Source organism: Ambystoma mexicanum, chromosome 6q (genome assembly GCF_040938575.1).
Source record: "Ambystoma mexicanum isolate Mex_15411 chromosome 6q, UKY_AmexF1_1, whole genome shotgun sequence".
NCBI classification, from domain to species: domain Eukaryota; kingdom Metazoa; phylum Chordata; class Amphibia; order Caudata; family Ambystomatidae; genus Ambystoma; species Ambystoma mexicanum.
This window is the reverse complement of record NC_090937.1, coordinates 40,683,575-40,698,237: the sequence shown is the minus strand read 5'-3', so window position 1 is coordinate 40,698,237 and position 14,663 is coordinate 40,683,575. Positions and strand designations below refer to the sequence as shown.

General features: G+C 45.9%; 1 non-coding gene and 1 pseudogene across 1 annotated transcript; both read left to right on the top strand.

Annotated features, from left to right (window-relative positions):
* The first annotated feature begins 10,004 nt into the window (after positions 1–10,004).
* On the top strand, positions 10,005–14,415 carry LOC138515158 (DBIRD complex subunit ZNF326-like; annotated as a pseudogene).
* Positions 13,034–13,141, top strand: LOC138517083 (U6 spliceosomal RNA). Its single transcript, XR_011282360.1, has one exon. It is a non-coding gene; the product is annotated as a U6 spliceosomal RNA (small nuclear RNA).
* Positions 14,416–14,663: the final 248 nt, after the last annotated feature.

Genomic DNA, 14,663 nt, shown 5'->3' with positions numbered 1-14,663 from the left:
CAATACTAGTTGATAGAGAACTGTAAAAAGTGAGGGATTGTAGCAGTAAACACTCACTGGGATATTTGCAGACCCACAATACTTTGCAAGCAAGGCATATTTAATGCCTCAACATATAATGTGCATTTTAAGAATGCTATGACTCTGCATGTACGCAATTCTTTTGCAGTGCATACAAGATTGTTCGCAACATACCCCACCATTATATCATTGTCTAGGATTACACAGTGCTCAGTGAAACCATTTTTGCATAGCAGTGAGTCACCATGTGAAGGTCTATGCCCAAAGGAACTATGAACACTTGGTAACAAGGCAGATTGTGTGAAAAGCATTTTCCTGTCTGAATATCTGGTGCCCTGATACTTTGGACGAGTAATCCCAGGCATAGTCCATACCCATTATCCCTTGTAGGCAAAGTATATGATATTGTAATTCTGGCTCTCCACTTATAGGGTGATGTCAGTAATGCTAATGTGGGAGATACTGAGCATCACATGTGCCTTCTCAAAATCCTTACAGGGCAAATTCATATTTGACTTTTATAATGTGTTAACTTGCAAGGGATCCGCTTCAAAGCACTTGTGTGACATATGTAGAAAGAAGAGGAAACATGGGATAAGGTTACACATCCAGGTAGCTTGCTTACTCACAGTCAGTATCCGATATTTTAGCTGGCAGTTCGATTGTAGCGTGTGGGTGACGCTTTTGGTAAGGCACAATGAGTAACAGAAATTCTGTCACGTGAACGGTATTCATATTATTCATATTACAACAAACATAAAACAGGTGGATGTAGGTACATGTCTGCTAACCTTTTGCAGAGCCAAGAGAGGAAGAGTCAAGGTTGTCCGGTATTATCTTAATGTGTTCCGGGGCAGAAGTTAGAGTCATAAGATACAAGTGTGGTAGAATCAAGCTTAGGAATCATGGGTGGGGAGGGAACATTATTTAGTTAAAGTGTGCAGGCATAGCTTGGTTAGATTCTTCTGTTCTTGGAGCCAGTTTTTCATATTAGTTTTTAACCTCTGATGTGTGTATTTTGCTATTAAGGATTTTAGGTGTTTGCGGCTACCCTAGCATAGTAGTGTAATGCAAATTAGCAGAATATCAGGACCATTTGGATATTTTAAGAGAAAGCAAATTTCAATTAATTGCTGTGGCTTGCGCCTTATTAAATATTCTTTAATAGGTGAGAATTGTCTGTGTGCACTGCTAAAACTCTTCTGAGCGACACCCAGAAGGAAGCTGGGCAAGCGCACATGCACACAGCTTAGAGGGAACACTACCCCCAGATGTATAATTAGAAATTCTGATGGGTCCCTGAAAGCCACCAGTTCAGATAGCCTGTCGTGAATGTCTGACCATTTTAGGCCTCTGTATCCCCACCAGGATGTGATGGTGTTTTGAAAAGCTGTCCTTTCCTTTGTTTCCTCCGACCATTTCCCTGTCCTGAACACAAAAGATTGTCCTATTGCTTTTACTTGTTGTGCCCCTAGTTCCCCTTGCCAGGCTGAGCCTGCACCTATTCTAAGTGAATTGGTGCCATATTCCATAGTATCCCACCCAGCTTTACCTCCAGTTTTACCCATGGCCTTCATGAGCACTGCTTTAAACTGGAACTGGCTTTCAGCGGATGTGTCGCTATAAATCAGGAAACGGCCCTCCACTAGTGGACGTTGGCCGTTGTATTGGTTGGTGATGCATACCGGGCAGTAGGTAAAATCCTCTATACAGTAAATATTAATCTCCCTTTTGCATCCTGTCATGGATGCTTGAATTTCAATGGTGAGGCTGTCAGCTTTAACCCTTAGATCCAACATCCCTAAACCATTGCTGGCTTTTGTGCATAACACTATGAGCTTGCTCACCCTGAAAGCCCCAAAATATGCTAAAGTAAAAGCAGCTTTGAACAGTAAGGCCTCATATGAGTTGGAGCATATTGCATCTAAGTTGTATTATGGTTGTTAGTTTTTGGAAATCCAAAGGGCGCCTCTTATCTTTCTGTGACCCTTCAATTTTCCCCCAACCTTTTAGTGTGTATATTATTAGTGCACTGCGCGTTGGGTCTGATCCTCCTTGGATCCTGGCAAAATATACTACTGCTGTTACAAGCCTTTTCACCCACTCCTTTTTTGCCCCTTGCCTTTAAACCCACTCTAGGAACTTGTTGATATATTTTGTTGTTACTAACTCTACATGTGTTAAACCTGTAATATTAAGTACCGTTTTCAGACACTTACTATATTGGGTGGTGGTGTTGGTTTCCAATGCTTTCTTGGCCAGGTGTAGTAGCAACCCCGTTGCAGGGTCTGTGCTTTCAGCTGGAAGTGAACTCATGAACTCATGCTGCCACCCGTGTTTGAGGTGTGTGTTGTTTTTGGTTGTGCATCCCGGCCCGGACCATTCGGAGTTGGCGTTGATGCAGCATTTATCTGTCTGCCAGGATTTCCCTGCAATCCTTTGGAACTTCCATCATCTCTTTCTGGGCATTTGGGGCCATTTGGCGAAAGTTGTCCCACTGAAAACAAGGTAATGCATCTGCAGTGTTATTATCCGTCCCGGCAATGTGTTTCGCTCTTATCACCATGTTTCTGTTGAGCGTAATCCTGGTCATTGCTCTTAAGATTTTCCAAACCAGTTGGCAATTGGTTGTTCTTCTGTTAATAATTCCTACTACAGCCATGTTATCTGACCAGGCGATTAACTTTGTGTTGGACAGCTGGTCCCCCCAGATGTGCAGTGCGAGCCAGATTTGTATGATTTCAAGTAGAGTAATATTCCTAGTCTAGCCCGCTGTATTCCAAGTGTTCGTCCATTCACCAGCGAACCAAGCCTTGCCCAAAATTGCCCCAAAACCTTTACTGCCAGCAGCATCAGTAAATAGTACCCTTTTGTTGACTGTGTTCAATGGCGTATGCCATATGGATGTACCGTTGAATTTTTAAGGAATTCTTCCCATCCCAGAAATCTTTGTTAACCTCTTCACCTAGTCCTAGATGCAAGCTTGGCTTCCGAAAGCCCTTTGCTCTTAGTTCCAAACTTCTTGCAAATGTTTTGCCCTGAGGGATTACCCTGGCTGAAAAGTTTAAGCTCCCAACTAGTGACTGTATTCCCTGACTGTGCTTTTATTCTTTCCTCTCATTGTTTTTCTTCAGTAACTCCTCTACTTTTTTCTCCGGTATCCTGCATTCCCTTGTTCTTGAATCTATTTCTATGCCCAAAAAGATTATGTTAGTCACTGGGATGATCGTTTTTTCTTTTGCTAATGGTATGCCCCACTGTGCTGCCATTTCCACCATTTATGTCAATGCATTTTTGCATTCTCCTGTCCCTGAATGACCTAAAATCATGACATCATCCAGGTAATGCACAACCTGTGCCTCTGGTATTTGTTTTAAGAATGCCCATTGAAAAACAGAGCTACATTGTTCGAATAGGGCACATGATATTGTACATCCCATTGGCAAGCATTTGTCTACATAAAACATCCCCTCAAATGTGAAACCTAGCAAGGTTTGAGACTTGGGGTTTACCGGCAGGAGTCTGAAGGCTGACTCGATATCTAGTTTTGCCATTAGAGCACCTTCTCCACAGCAGTTTCCGTCTCTGGAATTCAATCATTCAGTGACTGCCCTTGGGGGTAGGATAAATGATGTATCATTCTCATTTGCCCTGGTTCTTTCTTGGGTACCAGGCATAGCGGAGAACATATGTAATCTTTAAACAGCATTTTATCCCAGGGTCCCCCAATTCTGCCTAGTTGCAGTTCTTTCAGAATCTTTCCCTTATTATCTCTGGTTTTTCGCTTGCTGATTTAACATTTTTTTGTATCCTCAGGATCCTTTGCCTCCAAATGCGATTCTGAAACCCTCTTGAAGACCTTTCTCTATGCTCTGCCTGATGTTCTTGTCTGGATAAACTGCCAATATTGATACAAATTCTCTGACCTTGATTGGGATTCTCCCTGGTGTTAGTGTGACATTGAATTTTGAGCACTTATTGTTCCTCTTTCTTGGGCCCCCTAATAGGTAATCGGGTGCACCCACTGTTGGTGGCATGTTCTCCCCCACATTTTGTACATGCATGCTTGTACCTACATTCCTTGCCGAATGCGCAGTATCCCATCTCAAATTTCCAGCAGGTAATACTGTTCCTGCTGGTGTTCTGTGGCTTGTTGTTGCTCTGGCTGCGGGTATTGGACCTAGCCCCCCCCATCGCTGCTTTTTCCAAAAAGGCTGTTCGCTGTTGTTTTGGTTCTCTAGTTCGCTGCTTTTATTGCTGCTTATCTGTGCTGTTTTTCCCTGTGCTGGACTCTTCTACACGCTAAATGGTGCTTTTCCATTTAGTACATACAAATAATTCTGGACTTTGTCGCATTGTATTCACGGGGGTTCAGACATGGCTCTCCTAAATGTTTCATCATAGGCGAATCAATGCATTCCTCCCAACGGCCTCCTTTACTTCTGCGATTTTAACTATATTGGCAATACATTTTCCCCACTCATTTGGTGTTTTTTCCAAGATTACTGTGGCCATTATGGCGAATGCTTTTAACCAATTATCCAAGTTGTGCACCACCTGCGCTTTTCTTGCTAGGATTTTTTCCTCAATCTTTTTAGGGTCCCTAAAAGCATCCTATCCCTTTCGCTGTGCTTCAAGTAATGAAAATATTTCCATATACCCCCTTTTCCAAATAGTTTCTTTGACCACCTGCTCAATGTTTCATGCCAGGGATCTTTCGAAACGGTTCAAAATGTCGCTCTGCAGTTTTTTCAGTTTTTCTGCTAGAAGTGTGTTTGTGACCGCTTTGCTTTGTTTTTGTGGATTTGCTGCTCCAGTGCCTGTGTTATCAGGCGCTGGAACCCCTCCTTCTATCCCTAGGGTTACTGTCACTGGCCCTATAATGCTGGGCCCTGGCACTTCTTTTGGTTCTGGGTGGGATTGGGCCGTACCTAAGCCCTTAGTGGTCCCTCCCCACTGGCAGGTCTGCTCCTGAGGTTTGGAGATGTTTCTCCCCAAAATCTGTCATCATTTTTTCCAATTGATCAAATTTGGTATTTACTACTGACCCCTGCTGCACCAAATACCTATTAGCAAAATCCTCCAAAATTTTAGTCATAAAAGCTTTCTTTTTACCTGGCTTGTTGTTCGTCTTCCTGGTACTGGTGGTGCTTGTTTCTTTGTAGTGAGTTGAGTCTTTCTCCCCTTGACTATTTTCTTCAGTGGTGCTCCTGCTTCATCGTCTACCATGATGGCATCTTCTTCCCCTTTATCTGAGCTGCTGTCTAGGCACCCCCTTACCCATACCCAGCTGTGTATGAGTTCTGCTTCGTCAGCCCATCGCATGAACTTTGTATTTTTTCTGACTGCCATTTCCCAAATTCTGTGCTATGCAAAAATAATGGGTTTCTTTGGGTTTCTTCTTATCTCCTAAACTGCTACCTTATATTGCAGCTGATCTGTGATTTCCTCAGCAAAGTACTTCCCATATTCTGTGTGCGTACAATTGCTTCGATATTTGTTTCCTGGTGTTTACTTTTTCAGGAAATTAACAAAATGCCCCCTCTGCATGCTGAAAGTGACGTGTAGATTGCCAGTCCCAGTGCTATGTACTTTGCGCAATTTCCCAAGCTCTCCGCTCAGCAGGTTGTGTCAGTTTCGTTTTTGGGTTGCTGTGGCAACCCTCGCTGGTTCCTTTTGCCTGCTCCGGCTCCTCCCCAGCAGACAGGCATGCGTATACCTGTGCGTCTGCTTGGTTCTACTGCTGGTCGTCTTCTTTGCCTCCTCTGGACACCCTGGTGAGGCTCTTACCCTCGTGGAGCCTCCAGGCCCTTTGTAAGCTGCCGCTCCACTTTCAATGGCTGCTGCTCCTTGGAACGCTCCTTTGTTACGTTGGAGACCTCTTGTGAGTCGATTTTGAACGTGTAGTCTTGTTGATTCTTTCTGCTGATCGCACCCGTCCTACAGCAGTGCTAGTATTGTTTCTTTTCCCTGCAACTTTCGTGGGCCCTGGGATAACCCACAGCAATCATACGTTCAAAATGAACTTCATGGGCTGGCTTGAAAAAAGCCTGCAGTTGCACCGGAGCAAGGCAAAGCTCACAGTGTAACACCCGCAAAAGGGCTTGGTAAGCCACAGGTATTCTGCAGTTGCATCGGAGCACTGCAAAGCTCACGGTATAGAAAACGCAGACTACTTGTTTGGTGCTCCGTGCAGAGTCCCAAACAGGATTGTACTTTTCTGCTGCTTCGGCAGCTCCTTATATTGGGGATTACTAGCCCTAGGCTATGTCTGTTTATGTGGGGGCTCTGCCAAGCCCCCGGCCGGCTACCGCCGACAGCACTTCGCACCTTATGGTGCTCTTTTGTTCCCTGTCTGTGGTGTGTGGTCCATTTAATGGTGGGCCAGTTGCCCTTTTAGGAAAGAGTGTCATGACCTTGTCATGACACTCCTCAATAAAAGGGACTCTGCTGGCACAGGAGAGGCAGTGCAGCAAAGCCCCAGGAAGTGGCAACTCATGTATGTGTCCTTTATTGTTCGTTGTCTGCTGTGTGACAACGGTCTGGTCATGCAGCGCCAGCCTGGGTGCCCCCAGAGTCGAGGCTGCCACATGCTGGATGCCCCCAGCTGCTGTAAGGCGTCCAGTTACCTGGACGTGGCAGGGTGTTCCCTGCGGTTCGTCTGCTGCGTGTCCGCAGCCTTATTGGTGTGTCGGTGACCCCAACATCTGGTGCGGCCCGCCCTATTGACCTGGGGTGGGCCACTAACATTGACGACGTGGTGTTTTGGGCCCTACGCACATCCTTGTGCGGGCCGCCAGAAGCCTCCTTGGAGGAGGCGGCGAAACAAAGGAGCCACGTGTGTGGTGGCGGAGGAGGCCGCGAGGAAAGACACAGCAGCGTCAGCAGTGTGTAAGGAAGCGGCGTCGGCCGCTGCGGGTGGCCCAGGGCCCCATGCTGTTTGCAGGCCACCTGGTGCCCGCGGGTGTGGTTGAGGTGCTGGGGGGACGCCGAACTGCTGAGGCAGCCCCGACCAGAAACAGAGCCGGCCACCAAACAAAGGAAGTGGGTGGAGCCTGGGAGGGTCCAGGCCCGCTGCGATGAAGGTGCGGAGCGTGGTGGACTGCTGGTGACTCCCTTTGAGCTTGCAGGGAGGAGTAGCGGGTCCTCGCGCACCTGCTTATTGAATAATAAAGGCGCATGAGGAAGCGGGAGCGATGTGACCAGCTGGCGACTCCCTGCGGTTACCGGGGTGCAGCAGTGAATTATCAATCATCATTGCAACCGCAACAAAGGAAGGTGGGCGTGGCCCACGAACACTGTGCTGCAGCCGTGATTAAAGAAGAAACAATCAAGCTGCAGCAAAGGAACACCGGGCCGGTGACGGCACAGAACAATAAAAGTAATTTTTTTTTTTTTTATTTGTAACATCTAGTTTTTTCAAAACTTTTATTACAACTTATCCTCAGATCATTAGTGACGCTTTCCATTGACAATTTAGTTCGTGTCTTTTCAGATTAGGACTGTGTCTAGAAAGTTTATCACTGAACAGGTAAGATGTATCGAGCTTCCACTCAGTATCCGAAACCACAGATCTTCCATCTCTTCGTTTACTGGCTTGAATTTGCTCAAATGGATGGAACGCAACTTGTTTAGGGCCACGCATTCAATTATTAGATGTTTTAGTGACTCTGCAAAGAGTTTGCAGTGCCGACAGGCTTCTTCGGTATCTGGTTTCATTTTTCTCGTCACCAACATGTGGTTAGTTTTCAGAAGATTTAATCTGAATCTGAGAAATTTATCTCTGTGATATCTCGATGGAAATTGACACAGATAGTTTGGCATATTGTCCACTTTATTCTTTGTTGGCCCAAGATCCAACGCTGTCGGCATTGTTTCGAGTTTGTTCACGTTGTCTATCCATAACCATTCTTTCAATTTTGTTCTCGCGATCTGTGGCCGATTCATCAAAGTTTCCATTGAGATATTTGCACTGTGCAAGATGGCTTTCACTTTCTCAGACCATTTTAAGAGCAGCTCCTTGTGTAGATGTGTTCCTTCTGATTTTAAGATTTTGTAAGCTGGTGCAGGGTTCGATATCTCCATCTTTCGTAGCAATCACAGGGATTTCCATAGAACTGTTCCGTACAGGCTTTCTAGTGCCAATTCGTGGCGTATTATGGTCATTGAGAGGTATTTTGGTAATCTCAGGACTTGGCGCCAGAATAAGCCTTCTAAAATGGGCCATATCTTTAGGTCTATGTTCCAGCCTGCTTCTACCCCAAAAGTTATTGTGGGTACCACTTTTTGGATGTAAAACGTACGTAGCGGTAATACTGAAAATTTACCGTATAAGGTATGTAATCTTGCTCCTTGTGGGGCAAGCATTCGGGTCCGCTGGAATAGATCATGAACCCAGCTCCACTCACGAATCGAGATGTTCATCATTATTCCTAAATATCGAATTTTCATGACTTCTTCGAGGAATTTATTGTCAATTCGCCATTTGAAGTTTTTTTTTTAGCGACTCGATCACTGCCAAACCTCATGATTTTTGTTTTTTTCACATTGATTGATAAGTCATTGTCAATCATGTAGGATTCAAGCTTTGACAAAAGCCGCTGTAGCCCTATCTGGGTCTTGTCAACCAGTACTAAGTCATCTGCATATATCACATAACTTATTGGATGTCCATTGATTTTTGGGGGGAAACAGTTGACACTTGCCAGTGCAATAGAGATGTCAGCAATATAGAGTTTGAACAAGATGGCAGCAAGTGGACATCCCTGTTTTACTCCTCTGGTGGTAATAATAGATTTAGACAGGTCTCCACTTGCGTTTAGTCTTACTCTAATTGTTGTATTGGAGTGCAGTGCCTTTATCGGTTGAAGCAAAGCGTTTGGGCAGTTTCGATTTTCTAACTTCTCTCCATAGTTTAATTCGATTAATTGAATCGAACGCTTGCTGTAAGTCGATGAATGCCATGAATAATTGATCTTTCTTATTTAGGGCATCAAGTTTTAACAGATTTACCAGAACAAGGTTGTTCTCTACTCCCACGCCCTTTGTGAAACCAGTTTGTCTGATATCAGGTAGGTTGACTTCATTGGCCCATGCAGATAGCTTTTTTTGTAAGAAAGTCACCAGCACTTTGCCAATAGTGTCCAGGAGGGCAATCGGTCGATAGTTGGCGGGATCGTCACGACTGCCCTTCTTATATACTGGTACTATTATTGCCTCAGTCCATGAACTCGGGACCTGTTTTCTATCGGCTATCGCCACAAAAAGTTTGCCAATGAATTTTGTTTTTCTGGGTGAAAACGAGGGTGAAAACGAGGAACTTGAGTCCCGTGGCAGACCCGCAAATGATCACCTGGGCCCGTGGCGGTTGAGTCAAGGGGAAAACAAAGGAATCTGAGGCCAGTGAACAACCGGGCCTCCTAGGAAAGTGCTCTGGTGCATAGGCGGCAGTGTGGTAGGATCAGGAGGACAGGGGCTGGTGTTGGGGCACACAGTTATCCCCAGAAGGTGGGGTGAACAGACAGGGAGCTCGACAAGGTCATCAAACCCTTGTGACATTTCCACCACCAATAAGATTACCCCGAAGGGTAGCGGCTCGACAGGGAGTGCTTTTGCGCCTTTGGATATCCTCAATCTGCTGAACTAGGCTATGTGCCCATTCACAGTGGGCATTGAGGGTGCCACGTCAATCTACCATCATGATGGACAAGGAATATGAAGGGGCACACCGCCAGAATGTGCTGCTGGCACCTTTGTATCTGTTTGATGTGGTGGGGTCTTCGGCTAGTCTAGGACCCCTTTGGACAGCATGGGTGGAAAACCTTGAGCTGTATTTTTAGGCTGTCAACGTCAAGGACAAGGCGAAAGACTCAACTCTCCTTTACTCAGCCGGCCCGGCTGTCCAGAGGCTGTTTTACACCCTGCGTCCCCTAAACCTGTCATATGGCACAGCCATTGCAGTACTGAACGAGTAGTTCATGCACATGGTCAACAGGGACTATGAACAGTTCAGGATGAGGTGCGCGAGGCAGGAGGAAGGTGAGATCCTTGATGCGTTTCATGGAAAGCTGCGGGGCATCGCGATTTCCTGTGCTCTGAGTAACTTCGAGGATGATGAGATCAGGGCCCACATCATCTATGGCTGTAGCTCTGCTAAGCTGCGGAAACAGGTCCTCGAGAGCCAGGGCTGGGCCTCGACCGGATACTGGAGCTGGCCCGTGCCCAGGAACTGGTGGAGCTACATGCCTCAGCGATGGACCTCTCCAGGCAGCAGCTTAAGCTCGAAGCACCGAAGCAACGGGTAAAGTTGGAGGAGGTGTCGGCCGTGGGCAAGTGAGAAGGAAGTAGGCCAATGAGAAGAGGGGTTGGCCAAGGAGAGAGCCAGGTGCAACAATATGGCATCAGTGTGGATGGGACCTCCCACATGTGCAGGAGTGCCCGGCCAAAGAACATGCATGTGGGAGGTGCGGAAAGGTGGATCACTTTGCACGCGTGGGCCCAGACCCAGTGCCGGCTAGCATGCTTGGGCCATCAGGAGGAAGCGTTCCAAAGGAGGTTGCAGGGAAGAAGCCCCCAGAGTAGCGGCGGTTCAGGTAACATAGGAGCAGTGGAGGGGACTATACAACTATGCGGACGATGAAGAGGAGGAGAATGTGTTCATTTTATCCTGCAGCAGCTCACGTGGTCAGTTTGATCCTGGCATCTTCTAATCTTGATACCAGGCACTGGGCCTTCCCCGGGGTGCACGGACTGGAATGCACCACAGTTTGCAGTGACTGAGTGTTGATGATCATAGGAGTGGTACGCGGACTGGATAGTACCACCATAGTGAACCCCTGTGTAGGGTCCTTGCTTTATGTGTGCTGTGGTTTTTCTTTTGTTATAATAAAGGAGAGATGTGGTGTGTGGCCCATTTAATGGTGGGCCTGTTGCCCCTTTAAGAAAGAGTGTCATGAGTCTCCTCAATAAAAGGGGCTCTGCTGGCACAGGAGAGGCAGTGCAGCAGAGCCCCAGGAAGTGGCAACTCATGTCTGTGTCCTTTATTGTTCGTTGTCTGCCGTGTGACCACAGCCTGGTCCTGCAGCCCCGGCCTAGGTGCCCCCAGAGCCAAGGTTGCCACATGCTGGATGCCCCAACTGCTGTATGCTGTCCGGTGACCCAGACGTGGCAAGGTGTTCCCTGCGGTTCATCTGCTGCGTGTCCGCAGCCTTATTGGTGAGTCGGGTGACCCCGACATCTGGTGCGGCCCGCCCTGGTGACCTGTGGCGGGCCACTAACACTACCTGCGAGTTTCCTGCTTCCTGATTTGGGTGCTTGTCACCTCCTCTTGTTCTGTGCTACCCCATTGTGCCCCTCATACTCCCTGGCCCCGTATGTCTGTGGGAGGAGCTGGGGAGAGGTGTTGTGCTTTCCCTGAGTCACAGGTTGCTGCCTCTCAGCCTGGGAGCCCCTCCTCTCCCCTCCTGTCCCTTTTTTGCCCCACAGGTTACTGGCCCCCGCTTGTTTAGCTGCGCAGTGCCCCCTTCGCAGCGCTGTCTACAACTGCTGTAGTCGAAACAGGACTCAGATCAGAGTGCCAACTGAAGTGCTGACGGTTTCGCGTGGAAATGAGGTAGTCCCCACTGCACATGAACGTTAAGAGGAGCAATAAACTACAATACGCAAAACATGTACAAACGACAACGTGCATTTTCGTGCATAATGTGCACAGTGCACACCCCTGAAAGCCTCCATAGCTGAACCTTGAAGCAATCCGATTCATGCCCCCCGAGCCTGCAACTAATGGAGCGTGTCAGCTATTCAGGAGGGGGCAGAGTAAGTTGTACTGTCAATTGTGCAGATGAACAAAGGGGGCACCAGGACGTGCAGCAGCCTTTCATAATGGAGGAGATGCTATGCTTTCGAGGAATATCAAATCCGGAAGAAAACAGTTTTCACAGTGGCTCCTTCCAACAGCACAACGCTATAGGAGAGGGGTCAGGGGAATATAGCAAATTGACTCACGACCCACCGAGTAACATCTGGAAAAATCAAACCCAGGACGCTATCACCCCCAGCCCAGCAAAGGGACAGAAGAGCACGATCATACCCGAATCTTTTCTTGAAAAAATAAATTATTAAATAATATATATAAATAATTAAAAATATTGAGCACTGATGTCTTGAGTCGCATTGCTTCTGTACCTCATCTACTTTGTTTATAATTTAAATTCCAGTACACTTTTACGATGGTGGCACGTGTGCACTATGTAGCCTTTTATTTCTTCTGCTGCAAACCATTACGAGCAAGGAGGAAAAGGGTTACAGCGTACACTGGCTGGTGTATCATGGAAGTGAGCAGATATTTGACACTGTTTGCATGCTGAAGCCCGCATTGTTTCTTTGCTGAATATCTTGGTTAAAGGCCATTCAGAATCCGTGCTGCAACCCTGTCACAGACCAGTCTTTTTGTTAGCTCGGTTCCATTACCGTTTGAATTAGGGCTGACCTGGCACTTTTTCCAAATAGCTGGGCCAATGAACAAAAGCTAAACAAACAGAAGGCTCTGAATGTGCGGAGTGACGGCATTAGTGAACTGACTTTTGCCTTTGTCCAGAGATTTCTGCCATCACACGATGCTCCAAGCAACGCTGATAGGAACGGATAAAGCAAATGGACTGCACAGAGTGAGTCCCCTGATGGTCGATGGGAAAGCATAGAGAGGGGAGGCAAACTATAGTAATGTCAGGGATATATAACGAATATGGCGCGGGATGATTTAACATGACACCATGGGGTAAATAACGCCTTCAAGTTAATATTCCCTGAGATCCTGAATCATAATTAGGTTGCATTTTAAAAACAAGTGGTATTTAAAACACAAACAATCATACCCCTAACAAGGCAATCAACAAACCCCCCAAAAACATACTGGAGTGATAGAGTGGCCAAAAAAGAGAAGTGAATAAAAGCCAGCACCACCTAAACTATTTTAAAATGTATTCATTTAGTGAACAGTAATCGCAACAGGCAAGCGCTCCTTATTAGAAGCACATATAGTAACATTGGAACGATACAGAGAAGATTAGTATGGCCCCTGCGCAAGGATGACACGCACATTCGTGAAGCGTTCCATATTTTTTGGCAAAACCTGATGCAAAAACTGATGGTAAAAACGGAGAGGAAGAAGAGAAACGCAGAGTTGAAGCCAGAAGAGAGAAACAAAGACGGTGTAGGGAGAAAAACAGTGAAAAATATGGTGATGGCTACAGGATTGCGTTTACCTGTTCATTTTGTAAATTCCGTACATTTGAAGAAAAGGACATTGAAGCTCACTTGGAAAGTACTACTCACCAGGAAACATTGGATCATATTCAGAAACAAACTAAATTTGCAAAGTTGTCATGCAGTTCTTACACGAGTGCATGGTGAATAAGTTTAAGAAAACTGCTATGCATAAGGCACAAACTAACCAGAATGAGGCGGCAAAAATTGCAGAAAAGGATATTTTGGAAGGCGTTTCTGCCGAAGAACACATGATGAAAGTGGAGACAGTGCATTGCAGTGTTTGCAGTACGTATGTTCCTGCTTTGCAGAGTTCTGTGCAACAGCATATCAAGTCATCAGATCATGCAAAGAGCAAACTGGCATATAAGGAACTAATAAAAAGGAAGAGCGTTCTGACTGCTACAAGCATCCTAAATAATCCAATAGATAAGTCGCGATATGAACTCTTTGCCAAGGGTGAAAATCCGTTCGAAATTGAACAAGCGTCCGAGGAAGCAGCCGAGGAAGCAGCTGAAGTAGTTGAGGAAGCTGCAGAGGTAAATGAGGACAATGAGGAGGTCCAGGAAGAAGTCAATGAGGAGGAAAATGAGCAAAACGAAGAAGAGGAAGTTGATGAAAATGAGGAAGAGTCTAATGATGTCGAAGCTGCAGAACCTAATGATGACCCGACGACGGCAGAAGAACATTGAGAGCCTTCTATGAAGGGGAAACCCTGGTTACAGTTCATCAAATTACAAGACTTTTGCTAAGTTGAGCGGTCGCCATCTTTTCATCAAACATGCATTCCAATTTCTAGATGCTTTGATTGTCTAGAGGAGGTGAACACTTGTTTTTAAGTTGCTTTTAGCGTACTAAGGGCCTGATTCTGACCGTTTTTCAGTGCGACAATGCCATTAATAAATGCTTCTCTGAATCGGGCCCTAAAGCTCGAATAGTCATTTTCTAAGCCTACTTTTCTAGTCCTATGTTGGTGGTGAACTTTTGAGTAATGAGAAAGTTGCAGTGGCAAATACGTTTTGGGACATTTTGAGCACTATTTGTTTTGTGAGCGGTTTAACTATCGTTACAAGTTGAAGTATCCTTGGTTGTATTAACTGTCTGCTCTTGCAGTAATAAAAGTTTACAAAAGGTGAAAAAAAAAAAAAGGAAGATCAAAAGTACAATTTAAGTGAGTATTATCGGATTTAATTGAACACGGTTTGTTCAATTCAAAATTCAAAGAAAATAATAGACAAATACAAAGTGACATCAGTAAGACAAAATGATGTCTGATTCAAATACAAAATGATAGTTGACTTGTGTGTTGGATAGGATGGTGAGATTCTGCCTAATAAACAAAGGCCATGCCATACATTTATGCCAGAAATGGTAAAGAG